This window comes from Euprymna scolopes, chromosome 3 (genome assembly GCF_053919585.1).
Source record: "Euprymna scolopes isolate OS-2025 chromosome 3, ASM5391958v1, whole genome shotgun sequence".
NCBI lineage: Eukaryota > Metazoa > Mollusca > Cephalopoda > Sepiida > Sepiolidae > Euprymna > Euprymna scolopes.
The window spans coordinates 149,548,285-149,571,691 of record NC_136484.1 but is presented as its reverse complement, the minus strand read 5'-3'; the positions used below and the strand labels follow the sequence as shown (position 1 = coordinate 149,571,691).

The window sequence follows — 23,407 nt, the reverse complement described above, 5'->3', positions numbered from 1 at the left end:
GACCTTCTATATCTGTGTAGCAACTAATGAAAAGGGATCCTTCTGGTCACCAAGTAGAGCCAATCACTTTGCCTTTTTTTATTTTTAAAAGCACAAAGACATTAAAAACTCACTGGATAAGAACATTTTAAAAGAAAAAACAATGAGGTTATTGGGTATGATTTTAATAAAATTAAAAATGGTTTTAATGAGTAGCACATGATTATAGAAAAAGCTTAATCATTTTTGTTCATACAAAACTGAGTATTTTAAATGAAATGTGGCATTTTTCAATCACGATTTTTTTTAATAAGTTAAACATAATGAATAACAAATAAAAAGCAATTTTGATATAAAAAAATTCTATAATTCATAAATATTCACCTAATTTCCCATTAAAAAAATCAAATATAACGAATTTTTGGTTTTATTTTAGTGTGGTAGATTTGATTTCATTTTGATTTATACGGTATAATAAGCAAGCTTTTGGAATAAAACCATGATTTGTTTGCTAAAATGAAAATCTAGCCAAGATTACTTCTTGAAGTTTAAGTTCTGAACAACAGTACTGCAATGGTTTTACCTTTAACATTTTTAATCAAGCAGCAGTAATTCTATGTCCTGGTGGCTAGGCTCAGATATCAAATGTACAATATTTTACGATCAATTTTAAAAATTTGTTTTACAAATTAAAAAAAATTAAAGTTAATTGATCTGTTAATATACAAGTTCAATCCATTATGTGAACAAAAAGGAAAATCATGTCAGTAGGTTAAAAGTTTTAGAATTACATTTGGAGACAATTTTGTTTTTATTTATTTATTTTTTTTTTTATTCCTGTTGAGTTTGATTTTTCACATTTAAACTAAAATTAGCAAATTTCAAAATATGGTTTTTGTCTACCATTACCAATCTAAGATTTTTTTCTGTACAGCTTCAACTTTTGAAATAAGCAGACTTGCATTGCTTGCCCATAACTGGTTAGTTGACAAGTTTTATTATTTCACTATTTATTGTTATTGAATAGACAAAAAATAAGTTATTTATTAATAAATATAATGGACAAACTTTAATTTGAATATAAATTAAAATTGTCTACAAGTTGAAAAATTCCAGAAAAACCTGCAAGTTCAAAGTTTAACTACTTGTACAGAATTTCACGTGTAGTAACAAGGATTTCAGAAAATGACTAGTCTCCAAAATAAAAAAAAAAAGGCCAGTGTAAGTTATGCTGTTCAGCTTATTGAAAGTTTGAGCCATCTAGTGCCGGGATACAAGATCCTTTCAATGAGATGGCTTCCACACTGTTTACCACAAAATATGCAGATACCTCCATTATAGTCTGTGAGCAGACAAGGTTTGATAGATCATTGAATATGTTGGAATATTTCACCCTTAATATCAAATGGAAAGATGACAGTAATCAATAAAAAAGAAATGCAGATACACAAAAACCAAACTATAAGAAATAAATCTAGAACTGCTCTTATCAGTGCAACTGTCCTGAATGACTATGGTCTCAGCAGAGCCGAGCATAAAAAATTACAAAATATTAGAACTCTAAGAATGATTTTAAGATAACAGAGTCCCTGAAAGAAATAAACAAAGATTGTGATAGGATTCACTGGTTAAAAAAAAAAAAAAAATAAATTAAAAAAAAACCCTGAAAGACTAAGATGTAGAAAAATACAGGTAACAGCTCTAAAACATCAATTCTTGAAAGAGCCATCGTATTCAAGAAATGAAATATTAAGCTCAGGAAAGAGGTGGGGTTTTAATCTCTTCGAATTAACTGAACTAAAATATCCTTTGTGTAAACAAATACATTCGTCAAATATTTTTTCATTGCATATACATTTTTTAAAATTATCATATAAAAGACAAATGGCTGCATGTTCAGCTAAAACTTGAATATGCAACAACTCCTCAACGTTGGCAGTTTTTTTTTTAAATCTGTATAATGCCAGAAAAAGAAAAAAAAAATCTAAAATTCAGAAAAACAAATTCATTATTTAAGAGTCAAATGGAATTTATATCATTTGATATTAAAATAATTTTTTTTCCCCAGTTATTTCTCTTACACCAGGGTAATATATTTCCAGAGAGAGGAATGGGCTGGGTGAAAAACGAAATGAGGGAGAAGGGAAAACTGGAAGGGATAGAAGTTATTTTACACTTTTGTCACACTTTAATAAAATGAGAGTAACTTGGAAACAAAATATTTATTCAGAGGCTGCATTGCTAGTAGAAATAAATATCAGATAAAATTATTTGTATGCGAATATTATATACTAGCATGGGTGTCTGGCGTTGCCCGGGTGTTTGGAGGTGTGTGTTAAGCAAAAAAGTGGTAGTAGGGGAAAAAAAACGTGCCGTCTTTGCTGTTACGACCACACAACCACCACCAAACCGGAAGTGACATAGGTTTAAATTAAGGCTAGACAATCGAAAAGAGAGGATGACTTTCAAAAATATTGCTTAAAAAAAGCAACCACTCCCTGTAGAAAAGTGCCCAGTTGAGGGTGAAGAAAATGTTTTTAGTCAATTTTTCGGTATTTGTCGTCTGAAGAGCCGAGCTTCAAAACGATACTGATCTTGTGAAAATCCATCGCCTCCGTCGAAAGTTTTAGGCAGACATGCAAACATACATAGATTTATATATTTGCAGCTCAAATTTTCGACCCACACCGATTAAAAAGCTTGCCCTAATATCCTTTATGTAAAATTTCAAATGTTTAGACCAGAAATTGTCTTTAGTAATTTGGTAGAGACCGCAGAGATCAAATTTTTTTAACTGACCCCTATTATGACCCCTTAACATTTGTTTTGAGCTCAAATCAAGTTAAGTTAGATCCATGTTCAAGGAACCTATATCTAAAATTTCAAGTGTTTAGACCCAAAATTGGTCGAGGAGTTTGGTAGAGTTCTCAAAGATCAAATTGTTTAACTTTGACTCCTTAACAACCAAATTTCTGGCCGAAAACCAGTTACAAAGATTTTCCCAAATCTCAGTAGCCTATATACCAAATTTCAAGTCTGTAGACTGAAAGTTGACGGAGTTATTGTGTAGGGAAATGTACAGACAGACACTTTCACTTTTATAGATATATAGATTTATGAAAGACAAAACTGTCAACATTGTTTTTATTGGCAAAAGAAATTAATCATTTGTCAAATGAACCTTATTTGGTGAGATGATAAAACATCTACTCGTCATATATCATTGAAAAGGTGACAGTGTCAGAAGCTTAGGCAAAAAAAAAAAATTTAGAGATCAAAATCATGATAATGTTGTTGGCAAAACATGATAAATATGAAACTTATTTCTTCAGATGATGCTTCCAATTTATTAAGACAATTTGGTTATTTAAACTTTTCATAAGCATATTTGATTGAGTTTATGTTCAGAATCAGACAACATTAAAAATATAAGATAGAAAACAAAAAGGTGTGTGTAACAGACGCGTATGAAAATACCAGCAGCCAAAGAATAGACGGCTAGTGAAGGTATTCGTAGCAGCAGCGTTTGAGCACATATGCAAATTAGCAAGCAGAAAAAGGCCAAGTCAGATTTATTTCATTTTTGTTTGTTCCTTTGTGACAGTACCAGATGGCGTGGGGGTCAGAGAGAGGTTTAAACTGTAGCGAACACGGTTTGAGCATAACAGCCATGTTACATTTGAACATGTCAATGTACTAGTTCAAGTAAAAATATTGATATGGTAGCCAGTGCCAATGGCAACTACATTGGATTGCTATTTGATTGAATATAAAAAACAAAACAGAAGACAGGCTCCATCAGTCTTTGACAGACTATGGATACCCACGAAGGGGTGCCTGCACATGAAATTTTTGTGGCAGGAGGTGCACAATCTCTAACCACACCTCTCCTGAGACAACATTGTTAAATACAAGTGGCAAGTGAAGTGTATGTACAGGATGACTGGAAACAAATGCTGAGATAGGCAGAGAGCAAATACAGCGCCTAGATTTCCCAAATGGTCACCCATCTGGTACTAACCAGGCTCAACTTTTATTTTTTTGACCGGATATAGAGATCTAATAAATATATGTATATATATTTTATATAAACAGACGGCTTTAATTTAAAAGATATGGAGTCAACAACAGATAATGACATATCTATACCAGACATTTTAGCCCATTAAAAACCGGCGCGTTATCGCTTGCCGACTTAAAATGAGTGCTTTAGGTCAAATTGATAGTCGAGTATGGTTAAATGTGTGCTCATTTTTGCATTAAATACTAATCCTATTAATCCCTAACTGTGCATCAAATTAGCTAATACTTGGCTAATTTTCTTAAAGCTAAAGAATACATTCATATACTTTTCTATTTCATCTACTCAGCAAAACAAAATAACAAATTCCAGGAAGAACATTGCACTGTTGAATTTGCAAATACAACAAGTAGTAAAACTATGAGGTGTTCCAAAAGTAATACTTATTTTTTTGTTTATTCCACATGAATGGATTATAGGGGATTGCAAGTTGCATTGTTACGATAACTGAACTTATGCATTCAGGACCTGAAAGTTTCATCTCTGTTGCAGATATCGACTGTGTGAGACTAAGAAAGCAACCCCCGCTATGGACGCATGTCAAAAGCAGAGATATGTCATTGTATTCTTAGCAGAAGTGCATCAGGAATAATAGTGACTATGTAGAAAAATAAATTCTGAAGCACAAAAGGATGCTTGTTTTAAATGGTACCATATATATATATATATATATATAAAGCTGAACGTGTGTGTGGTCACGAATAGGCTCCTATATGGTTGACTATTTTACAAAACTGATTACATATAATGATAGATGTATCGAGGATCAGGAAAGGGTATGTTTGATCTGGCAGAACAGTGGTTCATAAAAATTGTTGGGTCTGCATTCGCGCCTGGCCCCCAAAGTATGGAAATAAAAAAATTAAAAAAAAAAAACGTTTACAAGTGTTTTTGATATAGATGTACATAAGAATACTTTGATAAGCATGTTTCAACTTAAATAAGGAATGGTATAATAAAATTGTGGGGTCTGCGTTTGCGCCTGTACTCCATGGAAATATGGCACAAACTTTAACAAAGACTTTTCATATCTATTTGCGTAAGTATACTTTGATAATTATGTTTCAGTTTGAAGAAATATGGTATAAAATTATTGGAGGTTCGTTCGTGCCTGACCTCCATAGAATGTAAATATGTCACAAAGTTTAACAAGGTTTTTTTAAAAGGGCTGAGGGTCCACAATAACACCTTAACTTTAATCTTAATTCATGTTAGCTTTTATTTTTTTTTTTTGAGTTGAATCATATTGTGTTGAATAAATTCACCTCATAAATTCATTCTTATTAAAGTGAAAGCCAAAAAAAAAGTCGGAACTTTAGACAATTCTCAACACAAATTTTGCATAACTGTTTTTTCCCTTCTCCACTTGCATGTGGCATTCTTTCGAAAATAGATAAATAAGTTACTTGTTATCGTGTCAAAAGAAGGAAAAAATGCCGCTCACGTGATTACGCGTCTTTTAAAACATTTACATAACCTTTTTATTTATATATCTGTTTAAGCTTTTTTTGTCAGTGTACTAGAAGGAATTCAGTTGATTACAACCCTTTCTGCATGTTCTTTACATTACAATAGTACAACCCTGAATCCAACAGCGCAATACTACACCGTTCAATACTGTAAAACTGAAACAAAGCTGTTCTGCTTGAAAAGGGCGCAATTTTCTTATTCATATTTATATCGATTCTTTGCTTTAAAAAACTAAAGTCATTACGTGTTTACTTTTTAATATCCCATTTTGCTGTTTCAGATTGTTTTACTAAGTAAGCAAAGCTTCATTATTTTTCAAAACTGTTTTTGTTTCTTTGTTTTTTTGATATTTCGTCGATATTATTTAGTAAGAGTGTTTAGCAGAAAAGCCAACAAACGACTACCCGAAAAAATGAATATACAAGAAATGTTACCATAGTCAATAAAAGTTCAGTTCATGTTTTTTTTTGTTTTTAAAGTTTTTAATGCTCTTTACTTGAAATAATTTCAGCGAACCAAAATTTAAACAAAATTTGAGGCGATAACTACTTAAATGGATTTTTATATAAACTACACATGCCATAATCGAATATTCCTCAAGCACAAAATAATGGTAAACATCAAAATACGTTTATAAATATTCCTTACGTTGACACAACTCTTGAATTGTTACACAGAATGCTCAGGTGCCCCTCCTTTAAATTGAAAATGGGGCTCTCCAGTTCGAAGTCACTGCCATTTTGATTTTTTTTTTTTTAAACCCGTTCATCAATTAAAAATTTTTTTTACAAACTACTTAAAAATACAAACCAATGAACTTTTCTACCATAAAAGTAACTTTTATTGACTATGGTAACATTTATTTCTTGTATATTTATATTATTATATATATATAACATTTTCTCTCTGTAAGGAAACATCGTTGATTACTCTTGGCTACGAATGGAAATAAAGTTGATATAAAAAAGTATATTTTCGCGAAAATTATCTTTACTTTCATATTTTGCTTGGGGTAAAATTTTTTGAGTATCAAAACCTATCTCTTTACAACCCCTCCTTTTCATAACCTATCATACTTTCATCAATCACAGTCCATTTTCTGTAAGCTGTTTTTGAACCCAGTCAACGATGGGTACGTCTGCTAGTATATATATATATATATAATATGCACAGGACATTAATTTTAATTGATCCTTGCATATAATTATGTTTAAATAATGCCCTCAGTATATTCTATAGCCTTTACTAACTGCATTTCAGCAAAGTGACAAGACTTCCCATTGGGGTCACTTGTTGGCTGTGATGTCTAAGGACATTATCCTGGTGGGTGTGCAATCTGTATCCTAGTTGCCTAAATGGTTACACGATTTTCAAAACTCCATTTAGACCCTTACTTAGGCTAGAGGGGAGGTTGGAGAGACCCAATCTGACCAAATGGCTAGTCATGACATGCCCCCCCCCTCCCCAAAAAAAAAGATTCCAATTGTACTATTAAACCTGATCTTTCTTTGATCAGTCACCTATATCCCTGTAACTTGTAGATGGTGATCAACAGTAGTAAGTAAAGAAAAGGCTTGATTACTGCTTCATGTTAATAAATATTAAATTTTTGGATAATCATTTTGAAACTAGCAGTGGCTCAAAACTACTTAGTGCAAGTATACTAATTGTGTATCCACAATTGGACCAAGGCATTTTGAATTTCTGCTCGATATATTCTCAACATAAGTTGAACTGCAGTGCATAATGCAACACAGAATCGTAGAATAATTCTGTATTTTTTTTTGGGGGGGGGGGGGTAAAAAAATGAAAAAATGAAGAGGATAGGTGAAGCACTCTTTAGACTTGGGTAGAGATGGGATTTCAATAGAAGCACTGGTCCTTTTCACCTTACTGGATAGGCATCAAGAGCATCCAGTCTATATCATCTCAAATTGTTGAGAGATGGGTAATTGTGTCAAGTGAGCAAATCATACTAATAGAATTGTTGGCAAGAAAATTTTTACCGCTAATCTGTTTCTGAATCACAAGGTTGTTTGAGTGAAGATGTGCAAGATAAGTGAAGACAGGTTTATTCCAGTAATTAGTAAGGTTGAATAGAACAAAATACTTGCTGTAGCAGATTTAAACGATCATGTTGGGAAGACCCTTGGTGATTTTTTGGATGTGCACAGAGGAAATGTATATGATAGGAATACAGAAAGAATTTGGTCTTGTAATGGATATATCAGTTGCAAAGATTTTTTTTTTTAGGAAAAAACCCCCCATCTCATTACGCATGAATCTGGTATAGCAAAAACTCAAGTCGATTATCTGCTCATTAAGAAAAAAGATAGAATGTGCTGCAACGTCCTGGGTAGACTAAATGCAATTTACAAAGCTGCAAGCAGTTCAGTAGAACTGTACTTGTTCACAAAGCTGTGGTTACCCAAAATTTAATAGCAGCTAATCTGCATAAACATTGCACACCAAACCCTTCTTGATCATAAAAGGTGAGGCATTGTTAAAGGGAAGATAATCAACTTTTTACAATGTAACCCATTACCAAAATTACATGCAATATCAATACATTATGAAATGTACGCATGTCAACAATTCCATTTATTTGTATTATTTAAACTACTGGAAGGTGATGGTCTAATGGTTAACATGGACTCCTGACCCGAGTGTTCCAAGTTCGAATCCACAAAAATCACTTTCACTTAGGATGTTGACAACCTGCACATGGTCTCTCCCATAATCCCGACATCTTTCGAAAACTTCTGGCTAGGAAAACATCAGGGAAATCAATGCAAACAATAGAATCTTTAGGTTCTATTGATACGATGATGATTTAAATTACTGTTCTCATCTTGGATGAGATTCTCACAATGTTTCGGTCAATGTAATTTCCCATCTTCAGGTGTGTCCTATCAAACTTGGGAATCTATACAGGATTTTGAATGGAAACCTTTACTTAATCCACAAAGCATAACTTGCTCTCATTCTGTCAGCCATGACCATAATGGATAAAAAGTTCTAGTAATAATCAGCTCTAAGTAAGTCTTCTGGATTTTGAAAGTATAATCCTCTGTACGGAGGATACTAAAAATACTATTACAAATTATTTTAGATATACAGTTATGACTGACAGAATGAAAGCAAGCTACCCTAAAATAAACTAGATCACTGTATTTTCCTCAATTCTTTATTGCATAAATCAAGTTGACAAAGACTTTCATTAGAATTTGATCACCCTGAAAAGGGCCGTTTTGGGTAATCCTCTGGGGGGGGGGTGCAACTTGCTGGAATGTCACAACCATCATCTACAGCAATCCATGTCTTCATAGTTAATTTTAAAAAAGGGAGATAACTTTTTGTAAACTGTAAACGGACTACCGTATCTTGAAAAAAATGTAATACGCAGATACAATTAATACTTATAATTTTCGCACCGTTTTTTCTTTTTTTTATAATCATTTTCTTTTGGTATCGATTCTTTAACGCATTCTTTATGTACTGGGAGATGGAAAGTTTACACATTCTAAAATAAATTTTTTTATTTATTTTTAAAAATTTAAAAGTATGCCTATTTTAGTGTTTTCATAAAAAAAAAAAAAAAAAAAATTATCCTCATCTGAAAGATAATTATTGATAACAATGAATCTCACACTTCAAAACGCAAAAGATAAAAAAATTAAACGCATTCAAATTTCGGATTTCAATCTTTGATATTGAAAGCACTGTGAATTTTTTTTTCTACACTCGTTCACCCTCCTACCACAAAATGAGTGTATGCTTAGTGGATCGCTTGAACTTTAAGGGGTTGAACAAGGGACAAATGAGGAAGGGGGCCCATGAAGTCCCCAAAAGTATATTTATACAAAAAATATGAAAAAAGAAGTTACATGCATATAAAGTGCTTTCTTTACTTATTAATCAGTGAAAATTTTATATTGATTAGATAATTACCTGATTTTTGGTAGATTTTTAAAGACAGACTGTTACGAAAATCCAAAACACTTGATAAATTTGGCGGTCACTATATTTAATCTGAAGATGGTTATTATATAGAATAAATATTTAATCTGATGTTATTACATGAAATGAATCCAATACAATGGTTACTGGATCTGTACCAAATTTCATTGTTTATAACATATGGTTGGTTTTGTTACAACATCCAATGTGTTCTACTGGTCTATATTTCAAAACATTATAGAAAAAAAAAAAATTTTATTTTTTATTTTTTTTAGTTAGTTAAAGAATACAGTTTATTTTTCTGGATCAGGTCTGGTTTGTAAGATATTAGGGTATAACATATTTCTTTTCCAACATATTTTTCTAAAATATTACAATCAAAGCATTTATGGGCTTTGCTTTAACAAAACGAGACTGTGGGTAAACTTTATTTTTATTTCTCTTTTAAGTCTAAAAATGAATCAGAAATATAAAACCATCCTAATAGATTCCATTACATTTGTAGACATGCAATTCTTCCAGACCATCAAGCAAAAATCAAATTTTGTTAAGACATAACTCTTACTTTGGAATCAAACTAAAGGACCAAGATAAGCTATTCATTCCTCATATCTATTGCAAAACATGTATCGAGAACTTATGGGATTGGAGGAACAAGAAAAGGAAAAATATGACATTTGGTGTGCGAATAGTGTGAGAAGGTAAAGATCATGTTACAAATAACTGTTTTGCATGACAAATCTAACAAGCAGCGCATACATGGTCTCCCTTTGGTGCTGCATGTGAGATGACGCCACAAAAAATAGTGAAGAAATGATGAAGTGTGAAGGGCCAATGTTGCCTTAACATTTTTGCCAAGTTTCAGAAAAATCTAATGGATGGAGCAAAAGTTATGGGGTAAAAAGTGTCATTTTTTGCAATTTTGGGGCATTTGTGACCCCTTTTGAGCTCCTGGGAATGCTGCATCCCAGTAAAAATGGACAAATGGTGCAGTTTCACACCTTAAGACATGTATATTTGAATTCAGCACCATGGAAAACCACTATATAGACATACATATCAAGTTTTTGAGTAATATGAAAAAAGAGCTTCAAAAAGGCATGCTTTTTTAGCCCGAAAAGTCCCAGAGGGATGTGAACCAGAATTTTGCCAGGGTCACCCATACTGAATTTATATTAAGGAAAATGGCCTCCACATTTTGACAAAGTTTCAGGAAAATCTAATAGATGGATCAAATGCTATAGGGCAAAAAGTGTCATTCTTGGCTATTTTGGGACATTTTTGACATCTTGAGCCCCTGGGGATGCCGAATCCCAGTGTAAATGGATAACAGTGCAGTTTAAGATCTTAACCCATGTATATTTGAGTTGACCACCATGAAAAACCACTATATAGTCAGACATATCAAGTTTTTGAGAAATGAAAAAAAAGAGCTACAAAAAGGGACGTTTTTAGCACTAAAAGTCCCTGGGAACGCGAACCAGAATTTTGGCAGGGTCATCAATACTGGATTTATATTAAGAACAATGGGCTCCACATTTTGGCCAAGTTCAAGAAAAATCTAATGGATGGATCAAAATGTGTCATTTTTGGACCTCTTTTGAGCCTCTGGAGACCCAATGGGAATTTTCAAAAATATTTTTTTTTTTACTGTGCACATCTAATTAATGAAATACAATTTGTGGCAAAATTTCAGGAAAAAACTAATGGATGGTTATCTGGCAATCGTCCAGACTAATGGACGCACACCACTGAAAACAAAGGCTCCTCTCCGATAAATTGGGGGATCAAAAAGCATCAATCACAAGAACAAGCACCATATTCAACCCCTTATGTTCCTTCTGCCATAAAGCCAGACTTTCATGTCCCCGATCTTCCTGTTCTGGAGGCCAAAGTCACTATGGAATCTAGTTCTGATTCTGAAACTAGTCACATGACCGATCCAGATAAATGTGAGGAATACAGGTTAGAAAGGGGACAACCAATCAGTGCCTTTGATCAAAGACAAACTCGATGATCTGACAAAAGACCTGAAGCTTTTGAAGGAATCCACCAAGCTACTGGGTTCTCACCTTCAAGAGAAACATCTACTGGCATCAGGATCAACATTCTATTGACCACAAGAGAGGATTTAGAAAATTCTTCATGAAGTATTTTCACTTGCCTAGTGTAGCAATATTGCCAACCTGATTGAATTACAAGATTATAGAACAGTCTTTCATTGACTTATCTAACACGTCTTAAAGCAGTTTCCTGAATATCAGAAATAAGTTTTTATGCTGTTGAATACTTAATTAAAATGAAAGAATTGCGCAAAAGCATGGAACCTCTGTTGACATACCAGAAATATTAATGGTTGATATCTTGAAGTTGTTGAACTCGTCTTAGGACTTCAAGGTGGTTATAGAAAATATCCATGCTTCGTGTTTATAGGATAGCCATGCTGATCAGCATTACGTAGTGGCCATCAAAACAAGGATTAAAACCTGGATTGCCCCCCCCCCCGCCCAAACTTTGAGGACAATTCAGGTTTTAATTCTTATCTTGATGGAACGCTGATAAGTATTGCTTTCTACCCTCCGCATTAAGCTCGATCTTATGAAGAACATTGTAAAGACATTGAAAGTTAAGGATTTGCTTTCCGCCATCAGAAATTACAACGAAAACTCAGAGAAAGGCAGTTATATTTGATGGTCCTCCAATAAGGGAACTCATAATAGATACTCTTGATGCACTGAATCCTGCTGAACTCTGCGTGATTATCCCTCAAGTCAGATATTGGAAACTTCCTTGGCAACTACAGAAGTTCCCAGTATCAGAAGGTGGTTGATGAGTTAAATGGAGAATTTCTGCCATCTTGGTAAGTTTATGTCAGTGAAAATGCTCTTCCGTCAGTCTCATCTGAACTATTTCCCAGAGAATTGGGGAAATTTCAGTGAAGATCAGGGTAAGAGCGTGTATGAGATATCAATGTTATGAATGAAACACTATCAAGACCGATGAGGGGTCAACTTTCTGGCAAACTACTGCTTATATCTAAATAAGAATGCGCAATCAGCTCAGCATAAATGGAAATTCCTGATGGAGTAAAATGAGCATAATTTTTAAATTCAGTGAAGAAAAAATAATAGCATAAAATCATGTAATATGGTTAGATTTTGAAAACATCAAAGACCAATGTTGTCATAATTAAGAAACTTAGCACTTGATTCAGTTACAAAAGGGAATTCAACTGTATGACAGCGTAAAATATTTAAAAAAAAAAAAATAAAATAAAAAAATGAAGAAAAACAAATTGTTCAATTGAAAACTGAATAGATCAGCTTTCTACTTGTAGTTTCAGAGATTTAAAAACAGGACAGCCATCAAATTAATGGAAAATCCCACTTCCCCATAATAAAATCTAGAAACAATCCAATTTCTATTTCACTAATAAGTAAATTAAATATATATTAGTAAATAAATAAGTATTATAAAATTATTTAAACTTTACTCTTAAGAACCAATTTTGTGGTATGTTCGTAAGCAGACCCACATAATTATAAAAAAAAAAAAGTAATTTTCAATCACATTAACCGATTTCACTATATAATTCAGTTTGATATATTTTTATGGTCAGTCTTATTAAAAGAAATGTGCAAGTTTTTATCTTAATTATCATGTACTAATTATATGAGGTGATTCATTAATATACACTATTTTTGGTTCACCATTTGCTTCTGCTATAATGTGCATTACAATAATAATCACATTTCCTAATATTAACATATGACTTTCAAATTGTTTTAAAAAGGTTCACAATTATTTAATTTGCAAACATCAAATATTTATTAGTTGTATAATTATATGTATTAATTATTGTTGTATAATTAGTTGCATAATTAAATACATGTTAAGATCAACAACTAAAAATATATTTTTACATATACATTATCCATATAGAATGATTTTTGAATTTGGTATGCTGACATCAACTACTGTAACAGTTTATAACATCCTCTCTTTTGATGGAAGGGAGGGGATACAATTATTTCTTCATTAGAATCAAATAAATACAGGTGAAAATAAAGCTTAAAAATCTTTGTTTTATTGTTAATTATGTTTGAACAAGTTGGTTGGTTGGTTTTATGGCATATCAACCCTTTTCGGGTTATTTAATGCCGAATCCAAAGATTTTGAAGAAAAATTTTTTAATAGAATATATTGTTGTTTTCACGTCATTTTCTATTTAACCCATAGTTGGGACCCTAACAGGTACTACCACTATGGGTCAGAGTGGACCTGGGAGCAATGGTAATCAGAGAGTGGCTCCACACTCCCCAAAGCCCACAAGCTAGGGCCTCACCACTGGATATAGTTTAAGGTCATATCTAGGACCCCCATTGAGGGACTTTTACCTTCTGCAGGGGGGCAGTCAGCGTATTCTAATACCCTACCGACAGGGCCGTTTGAACAAGTTATCTTTCTTTTTCAGTTGGTTTGACAGTTTATTTTTTGTTTACATCACAATATGCCATTTCCACGTATGTGCCGACATCTTGATGATAATGCAGGGAATCAGGAGTAAATTTGATAAATGCAATATGTAGCCATTTCTATGTACTATTGGTCACTTTGGAAGTTGAAGACCATAGATGACTGGCAAACACCAGAATATTGAAAAAGAAGGACCTGCATCATGAAAATTTGCACCAGGTTCAAAATTTGGAAATCTTAGCTACATGTCAATGCTCCTTGAATAACTTGAAGACAATGAGCTGAAGAATTGCGATGAAAATATAGAAGCAGTGGTTAGCAGAAAAGATCATAACAGGTGTCTTATGTTTGCACAAAATTTGTTGAGGAAGTGTACAAGAAAGTGCAAAAAAGATACAGAAAGACAATATGAACTTTGGCAAGAGCACAAAAAAAACACTCGATTAGCTAAAGCCACGATATGATTTTTCCAACTATTTGTACCTAAATGTAAACAAATTCCATGAACAGAGTTTCTTTCCCACAACTGCCTGCCTTTGGAGCAGTTCCGCTAGCATGCTTCCCAGCTGAATACAACGTGGTAGCCTTCAAATCTAATGTAAACGAGTTCCCGTTAAGTTGTCCTCATAAATAAAATTTCAACCAATTTACATCAATAAGGATTACTTCACTACCACGTTACATTCATTAAGCCTTATCCTCGTGGCCTTCAGGCCTTGATAAGCGGAAGTTTGAAACAATTTACCAGAAAAACGATTATTTTGGGGCAAAATATTATGAATATAAAAATCAAGATGAGAACTTAGAACAATCCAAATAATACTTGATGACTAAATTAAAAAAGAATGCCACAGTAATAACTAAAAAACAAAAATTAGCAAATCTAAATAAAAAACAAAATGCAACAATGTAAATAAATCAGTAAATATTGTTTCATTACTTAAACGTTGTTTTCATTTTGTGTTGCTGCTTTTTAGCCGTTACAATTTGTTGCTGAATTTGACCAAGCCAATATTATCAGCCATGGGTCACAATCTGCAAGCACTTACCTTTTTATTATTATTTTACCCCAAACAAAGCACAGTGCTACTAAGGGGCTACTATTTGGGGCCATATTTGCAGAGATACTATGTAGACAGCAGGATGTCTGTTCACATTACGATTGAACTTCTGCAAGACAGTACAGTCAGGAAAGCAGGGGCCTGGGAGGGAATTCCAAAGTTTAGCAGGGAAGAAGCTATGAGTAGAAGGCTTACAGCATCTAGGGATGTCTACAGTGTAAAGGTGGGATTTTGCTGCTTGTCAAGTTTTGTTGGGAGTATTTACATTGAGAGGGTACTAGGGCTTTTAGTTTGTCAGACCACTTTCCATTAAAATACTTTTAAGACAGGCACAGGGATGCCACGTTTGGTTGATATTAGGTTCGTGATTTTTTTTTAACCATGTCTAGGAATGAGAAACTGGTGGCAGATGCACCAGCCAGGATGTGGCAACAACACTCCATGCCTGTGGCTTTGTAAAGATACAGGATACTCAAATATGAGTAATCTAGCATGGCAGAAAGAATCTAACTTCCTTGCAACAGCCTTGGCAATTACCTTAATGTACATCAGGTAGTGTATCATTAGCCATGACAATCAGTGGTTGAGGTTTCTTGTACTTATTAAAGTAAAGAAGCTTAGTCTTGGCAGCATTGCTATCCAGTTTCAGTCCCATTCCACTACGGACTGAAGGTCTTCCTCTAGAGTTTCCTTAGATATGTGTTCATTCGCCCCCCCCCCCCAGTCTGTTATAGAGTATGGGGTTATCAGCAAATATAAGAGACAACCTTATCAGGGAGGTCATTTCTGAGCATTAAGAATAATAAAGGTCCAAGGATTGAACCCTGTCACACACCCGCATTTACATCATGCTTAGATGTATGACCATTAAGGACAATCTGGATTTTTCTCTTATTAAAGATAGATTTGATTATGTTATGTATATGTCCACCAATACTATAATTTTCATGGGAAGACCATGCCAAACCCTGTCAAAGGCCTTCAATATGTCTAGGGCTACTGATCTAGCTTCCCCAGCCTTATCCAGTGAATGGGATATATGTTCAGAGATTAGTTAGGATAGCTACAGTAGAACAGGCTTGCCGAAATCCATACTGTTGATCAGAAAGAAGTTTATTATCTATAAGGTGGCAGACTAGTGCTTGATTGATTAATTAAGGACTCAAAAATTTTGGCAAAGAGAGGAAGGAGGTTAATGAGGTGATAATTTAGTGGGTCAGTTCTTTCGCCAGAATTCTTGAAAACTGGGACAACAGAAGCAATTTTCCAGGTGTCCGGAAAGCAAGATTCTATAAGGCATTTCTTGAAGAGTTTGGAGAGAACTGGAGCAACCTCAGCGGAGCATTTTTTGAATAGTATAGCAGGAATAGGATCAGGCCCACATGCCTCTAAGGTGTCTAGGTTTTTTTTTTTTATAGCAATCCAAACATGGGAAGGAATAATTTTCATATCAAGTGTGGCTTCTGTCCTTAAAGGAAAATTTGGGCGGGAGCAGTTTGCTGGGTCTAAAGTGGAGTTGGAGGCAAATTTACCTTTTCGGCTGCTGTGCAAACAACCTCAAGGTTATTTGATTGGGAGAATTGTCGATTGTGCATTATTTACTGCACCACTATAAATTTTCCAGAAGTCACATATTCCTAATTTCTGTGTCTCAATGCATTTTCTGGCAACTTTGGAATGACTTCTCTTGGCTGCGGCTATTTCTCTTTTACAATCATTTCTAGCTTTTAAAAACTTTTGCCTATTTGCATTATGTCAGATAAGTATGCATGCTGCATTTGAGTGATGGCATCAAAACGTTTTAGACTGACTTTTGTGCTATCTCCATTCTGTATTGCTTAATGACAGTGATGCAGGTTATCGGAACTTGATCAAAGTCCTTCACTGCTTCTCAGTCGAGATGGAACAATTGCCCTTACTTCATCTTATTGTGTTGGAGCCACTACTTTGCAGGCTAACAGGTGGTATAAGTTTGGTCCTATATGGAATTGTTTTACATGGTGAGATAGAAACTAGTTTTAGTATTCAAGTGTCACTGTCTTTGTTTATCGGTGACAGGAACTCACAAAATATGTGAAGATTACGGACATCCAAAGTTACCAAATCAAACAACCCAAGATCATCCAAATCCTTTCTGCTGGATGGATGATCCGATTTCATTCCCTGGGACTGTTCAGATCTATAGCTGGAAAGGAATTGGTTGAAAGTACAGTTAAATGTCAAAGTATTAATTCAAACTTATTTTCGAAGGAAACGGAGGTGTATGTCACATACACTTTTCTTCCTACCCTTTACTCACTAGAATAAGAAAATCGGCTTAAAAATAGTCAAGCAACTCTTAAGATAGAGGAAATCTCTATCTTAAGAGTTACTTGATTACCTCTAAGTCCATTCTGTTATTTCTTAGGAAAGAAAGGGTGTGAGTTTGTAAACAGGTCTATATTCAATGTCCATCTGAGAAGGGTTTGGGAATGTTCGACTTTCAGTCATCGCCACTTTGTGAGATTGTCATTCCTGGTTCAAACAGAAAAATCTGAATTAGTCATCTCAGCTCTTCAGTCAAGAGATTATGTAAATTGAAGGGTGAATTGTAATTCTTTGCCAACGAATGCCACTCAGAAAACTTTGAGCTAGTAACCTTTCTCAGTCTAGGAAGACACTGGGAATTAGTAGGGAGCACACTTTAGATCTACTCTTCTAGCAGCTAACCCGACGGTCAATGGAAGAGATCTGTTCCAAGTGGAGTTAAGCACTGCGTCTGAGGTTTTCTCTCACCTAATAATTAGTTTGCATTTTTAAGGTACGGCGTGGAAGAAATGCACAATTGTCAGTGTTGCAACAGTACTGAAATGCACAATTGTCAGTGTTGCAACAGTACTGAAATGGAGGAGCACATCTTCCCTTGTAGTGACCTTCAGTCATTTGGACAATATATCAACAAGATGATGGCTTCATTCCCAGGCAGTGAGTACTGCTGGATGCTACATGTTATCGAAAATATTGACCTGCTGTAGTCTATGGAGAAATGAATGGCGTTTCTCGCAATCCTGACTGTAGCTAGAATATTGATGTGGTCAATGCGTTTTAAGTGATTTGTATGAAATTGAATCCTTTTCTCAGAAATGTTGTTTTCTTTAAGTATTATCAGCTTATGGTTCAGAATCACTGCAATTGGAAAATGTTACATTCCAGAGCTCAGCGAAAGGTGAGTGAAAACTGAAGGCAAGTGGTATTCTCTGCCTAAGCATAGAACATGTGAGCTTTAGTTTTGTTAGAATATAACCTGATTAAGTTAAAAATGATTTACTTGTAACAGTTATCAGAGTTCGATTGAGCTGGTTTTATCCTGAACAAGTACAGTATATCTAACCACTGCAGCTCATTTTCATTGATGCCGAGCTAGGTCACATGATATGACTAACCAATCCTGATTCCACAATCAAAAACTACTTGTGAACCTGATAGTAGTGATCTTTAATGCTTAGGTCTTCAACTGCCCACCAGTACATAGTTAGCGTAAACTAGGTAGAAAGGCGGGGAGGGAGAAAGACCTCAAATAATATTTCCCTCCAAGTACCATGCTGCATACCTGAACAATTTTAGACAATGAATAAGGATGAAGAGTTTGATATTCAGTTGTCAATAAAGAACTTGAATGTTGTACTCTATCCACACGACGACAACGCTGATAGTTGTTGAAAACTTCAAGCAAACCTGGATCAACCATGCTTATTGGTCACATTTCACAATGTGAAAGAAAGATTATCTGTACCATATGCACCTTAAATTAAAAAAAAAATTACCTCAACGTGGGGTGTTCTTGATTTATATTAAATTGTATTGCATTGCATTTTAACAGGGGACAATGTGATAAAAGTGATAAGTAGGGCTAAGTTGATAAAAGTAGACATGTTTTTAAACTAAATTATTTATGGAGAATGAGGAGACAAATATGGAAGTTAATGAGACTGCCCCGATTAAAAAATTAAACATGCATTATTCCAACAGAAACAACTGTTCTCATTTGTTGAGCTTAAAAAAAAAAAATTGTTGTTGCTATCTCTGTGTTTGCAATCTCTTAAAGTTAAGGGGTTAGGTGGGGTCTAACTACATATTTTTGTAAATTATTATCCAGAGTACTTGAATAAGTATATTTCATGTTGATCAAAGAGAGTACAACATTATCGTGGAGTTTGTATATGCGCTTGACATCCATAAAAAGGAAGTCTTATTTTATTCATAACTTTATTACAAATGTCAGTAAGAAATCCAAGGCTTGAGGCAGGGATGTACAAAAAAAATGGATTTTAGTGAAACAAACATCTGGGGTGAGGAATCTCCAAAGGGGGAAGGGCTAAAGACTCAATTTATCAATATTTTACCCCCCTCCTTTCACCCAATCAATCCAAAGTTAACCACCGCCAAAATTGAATATATAAATGTAAAGATAAAAAAAAAAGTTACTTTTATTAACCGTCTTTCCAGGAAGTTAAAAAACAAGGTCGTGTGAGTTTTATGAAATTGTTTTTGTGAAACAAACTGGATTCAAACTTGGCTCACCCACGTTTTCAGTCGAGTTCCTTATTCAATCTCCAACAACGCTAGTTTATAAATAAAAAATTATATATATTCACGGGGAGGGGGGGGGGATTTACGAAGTGAATATCTCTTACTGTTGGTGTTTAAGCAAAAACATTAGAACAGATTGATGCCATTTCTCTTTTCATGGTCGGCCATTTTTAAAACGACCATAGCAGAAGATTTTGACACCAACACGTGTGCGTGTTTTGTGTCCAGATTTAGATGCTAGCAGATGATATACTTTTAATGAAAATAAAATGGCTTTCCAGAAAATTCAAATAACCACTTTAAGAAAAATTACTTTCAAGAAAAAATACATCTATTTTTTTCTGCGCTCAAAATAAGTCCGTTTTTAAAAACACTTCCTTCAAATTTAGTTTTCTTCGACGCAAAATTTATAAGTTTTAATATAAACCCACTATCTATATATATTCAATACAAGCTATTGTAATTTTAAAAAAATCGTTTAAATTACCTTTTATAAAGTAAAGATTAAAAAATATTTTACCCTTTTTTATCATTTAATACTGACAAACGCACTGCATTCAAATTTATATACATTTAGATTGTTCTTAGTTATTCAAATTAGACATACAAATGCATTTTAGTTAAAAAAACTGATGTGTTATTGATTTAAATAACAGCCAGTTTTTATGTAATATAGGTGTGAAAATACTTTCGCATATTTATTCTTATAGAATGACTAAGGATACTTAGCGGCATATATATATATATATATATATATATATATATATATATATAACAAGTGCGTCTTACATTTTTCTCTTAAAAACTATCTATTCCAACAGTTACACATTAATTTTAACCCATCTCTCCCGACAGTTCATCCTCCTCCCATCTGACAACTGGTTCGATAAAAAAAAAAAAAAAAGCAACCGACCGACACTTCGAATATTTTAAAATATTTGGAGGGGGGGGGGGATAAAGGTATTTTGTACTATAGACAGCAAAACTAAAACGTGGTCACTATTTACTATAAATAACAAATGTTATCAAATGCAAGATAAGTTACTTTTCTATCTAGCCGATATGTTTAGTGTTTTAATTTATTTTAAAGTATTTATTTAGTTTGAGAAACAAGCAGGGTCTACATTGTAGACTCTACAACGAGAAAAATGGTAGACATGAGAGAGTTAGTCACATATTTGGAGTTTCGACAGTCGCTACAAAATAGAAAATTAAAAAAAAAAAAAAACTGATGGAAACCCACCTAATAAATGTTGTCAATAAGACTCCTAGCCATGAACTAATTTGCTCCCCCAGCGACTGAAAATTAGTTTTTTTGCTTCTTACCGTAACTAGCTTGGAGTTATACCAAATCCGATGTTGTAATATATTGGTTTATTAGTTTTCAGAATTTTAACCCGGGACACAGATTAAAGTACAACTACACAGTACAGGAAATATATATATATTATATATATATATATTATATATATATTCGCAACCTAATCCCCTGCAGTCTTCGTGTCAAATATGAGTTCCAAAATAACAGTTACAAACCCCTTCTTGGTAAAAGTGCGCTGGTTGACCACCGGAAGATTTACCTTTATGAATTTGGGATTAAAGTGTTGAATTAAAGTACAGAATAGTTACAAAAACACCCTCCCCACCCATGCTAAATAATAGGTTTCGGTACTGTTTACTGTGGTCACTTTACCCCATTTTTAACATGAAGTAGGCAGTTATATCTACACACCGACTTTCTCTTAAATAATAGTTTTAAGAAAAAAAAAAAAAAAAAAAAATTATTAAAAACTTTCCGATAGGAAGAGAAATTGGATTCACTTATGATAAATAAATGCAAGCCAACAATAAAAAAAAGTTTCTTCGCATCTGAAAAGGAGAAAATTACATACAAAATCAAAATATGCGAGAAAGGGAAAGAAAGGTGGCCAAAATATAAACAAAAACAAAGAAATCGCACATCAATTACGATACTGAAATATTGAACTTTTAGTGCCTTGAAAATTGAGCATTAAAGGTTGGAGTTCACTTCTCGACTGTGACCAATTCGAACCTCAATTTTACGGATGTTTCAGAAAATATAAACTTTCAAGCGGTATTTTTTTTAGATTAGGTCCACCTCCACCTCCGCAATTTTCTTTTAAATGACGACTTTTCTAAGTTTTCTACTATGCTGAATACGGAAATCGCATTGAAATTTTGCAGAAATAATTAGTTATCGAGATATAAAAAGTTGTATTATGCATTGTATTCTTTGACGGCCATCGTTTTTACGCGCGTGCTCCACTGCTCCACTACTCCACTGCTCCATAAACAAATCTACGCGCGTAACAAAGATGGCCGCCAAAGAATACAATGCATAATACAACTTTTTATATCTCGATAACTAATTATTTCTGCAAAATTTCAAGGCGATTTTCGTATTCAGCAAGGTCGAAAACCTTAAAAAGTCGTCATTTATAAGAAAATTGTGGAGGTGGACCTAATCTGAAAATTTACCCTTTCAGCAGTTTTGGAATTAACAAAATGAAAACAAGCTCTAATAAGAATAGTACTCGCAAGAAATAGGAAACGAGAGGATTTCAGTTCTTATTAACTCAGTGCAGAGACTCTAAATGTCCGGTACCCGAAGCCATTTACAGTTTGAAAGTCACTTTAGTTTAAGTTTTCAAACTTTTTTTTTTTTAGGGGCAAACTATAATTTAACCCTTTCGCATGCTTAAATTTTGTCGTTTGCTTTTATGCAGAATACGAATCGTGCTGAAATAATCTTATTTAGAAATTTATTCTTAATTGGGGGTGGGTCTTTTTTCTGTACTTTGACTAAAAAAAAAATTATCTAAAAATAGCACGGTCCGTATTCTGCATAAATACCTAAATTATTTATCCGGAGCTTTCAAATCGTAAACAACTTCGGCTACTTTCAAAACTGACTCGGGATTTTCCGTCGATATTCTGGACCGATTACGTAAATCCTGAAATCCCCTGAGTGTACATTCCATGTAAATAGTTTAAAAAACAAAAAAAACTTTTTTTTAGGAACCAGTTTAATTTTGTGTGGTTGCTTCTCGGCTGTTGTAACTCGTTACCGGAGTTTACGAAACGAATATCGTCCGCTATGGGAACTGATCTAAGCAACAACTAACCAATAGAATAAATAAAAATTCACTTACCAAGTTATTTATTTCTTTTTGATGAGGTATTTCAGTTTGACGAAAATCCAAGTGAACAGAAAAAATAAAATAATTCTTGAAGGCGACCAGAGAGACGCATATACAACAATAATGGTAAATGAGGTTGAAGAAATCCAAAATAAAATGAAATTGTATAATTTTAAATGTAAATATTTTTGTAAATTGTATATAATGTTGGTTTCTTTTTAAAGGAAAACAAGGTTTAGGGTTTTCTTTTCAAGAAAAAAAAAAAAGGACAAACAAAAAAAAAACAAAAATAGTACTGCTCGGTTATAGTTATTGAAACTGACAACAATCGAATAATAAACTTTTTTTGGGATGTAAAGGAAGTTTAATAAAAATTTGTTTTTAAGAAATGAAAGACCGGTGAAACATGAGATCAATAAGGCACTTATTCAATCATTTCAAAACTGAAAAGTTTGTGTTTCTTTCGGTGGTTTTATTTATAATTTTGTATAAGTTAACCACCTTTTATAGTTTAAAGACAAATGACCAATTTTTACTGGCCCATGGTCAATAGTAAAGGGAGCCATCAAATGTTGTTTTTGTTCCAAAGTAACAAACATTTTCGATGACAACGTGCTTTACTTTAGCATGTCTTTTTTTTGTTTTTGTTG

At 33.5% G+C, this 23,407-nt stretch overlaps 1 protein-coding gene across 1 annotated transcript in view; it reads right to left on the bottom strand.

Moving 5' to 3' along the window:
* The window catches only part of LOC145259745 (uncharacterized), a 99,941-nt gene extending 76,887 nt beyond the window's left edge, over positions 1-23,054 (bottom strand). Inside the window, exon 1 of the mRNA XM_080117453.1 lies at positions 22,770-23,054. The gene's annotated coding sequence lies outside the window, so the exon portion shown is untranslated. The remainder of the gene's footprint in view (positions 1-22,769) is intronic.
* Between the last annotated feature and the right edge of the window lie 353 nt (positions 23,055-23,407).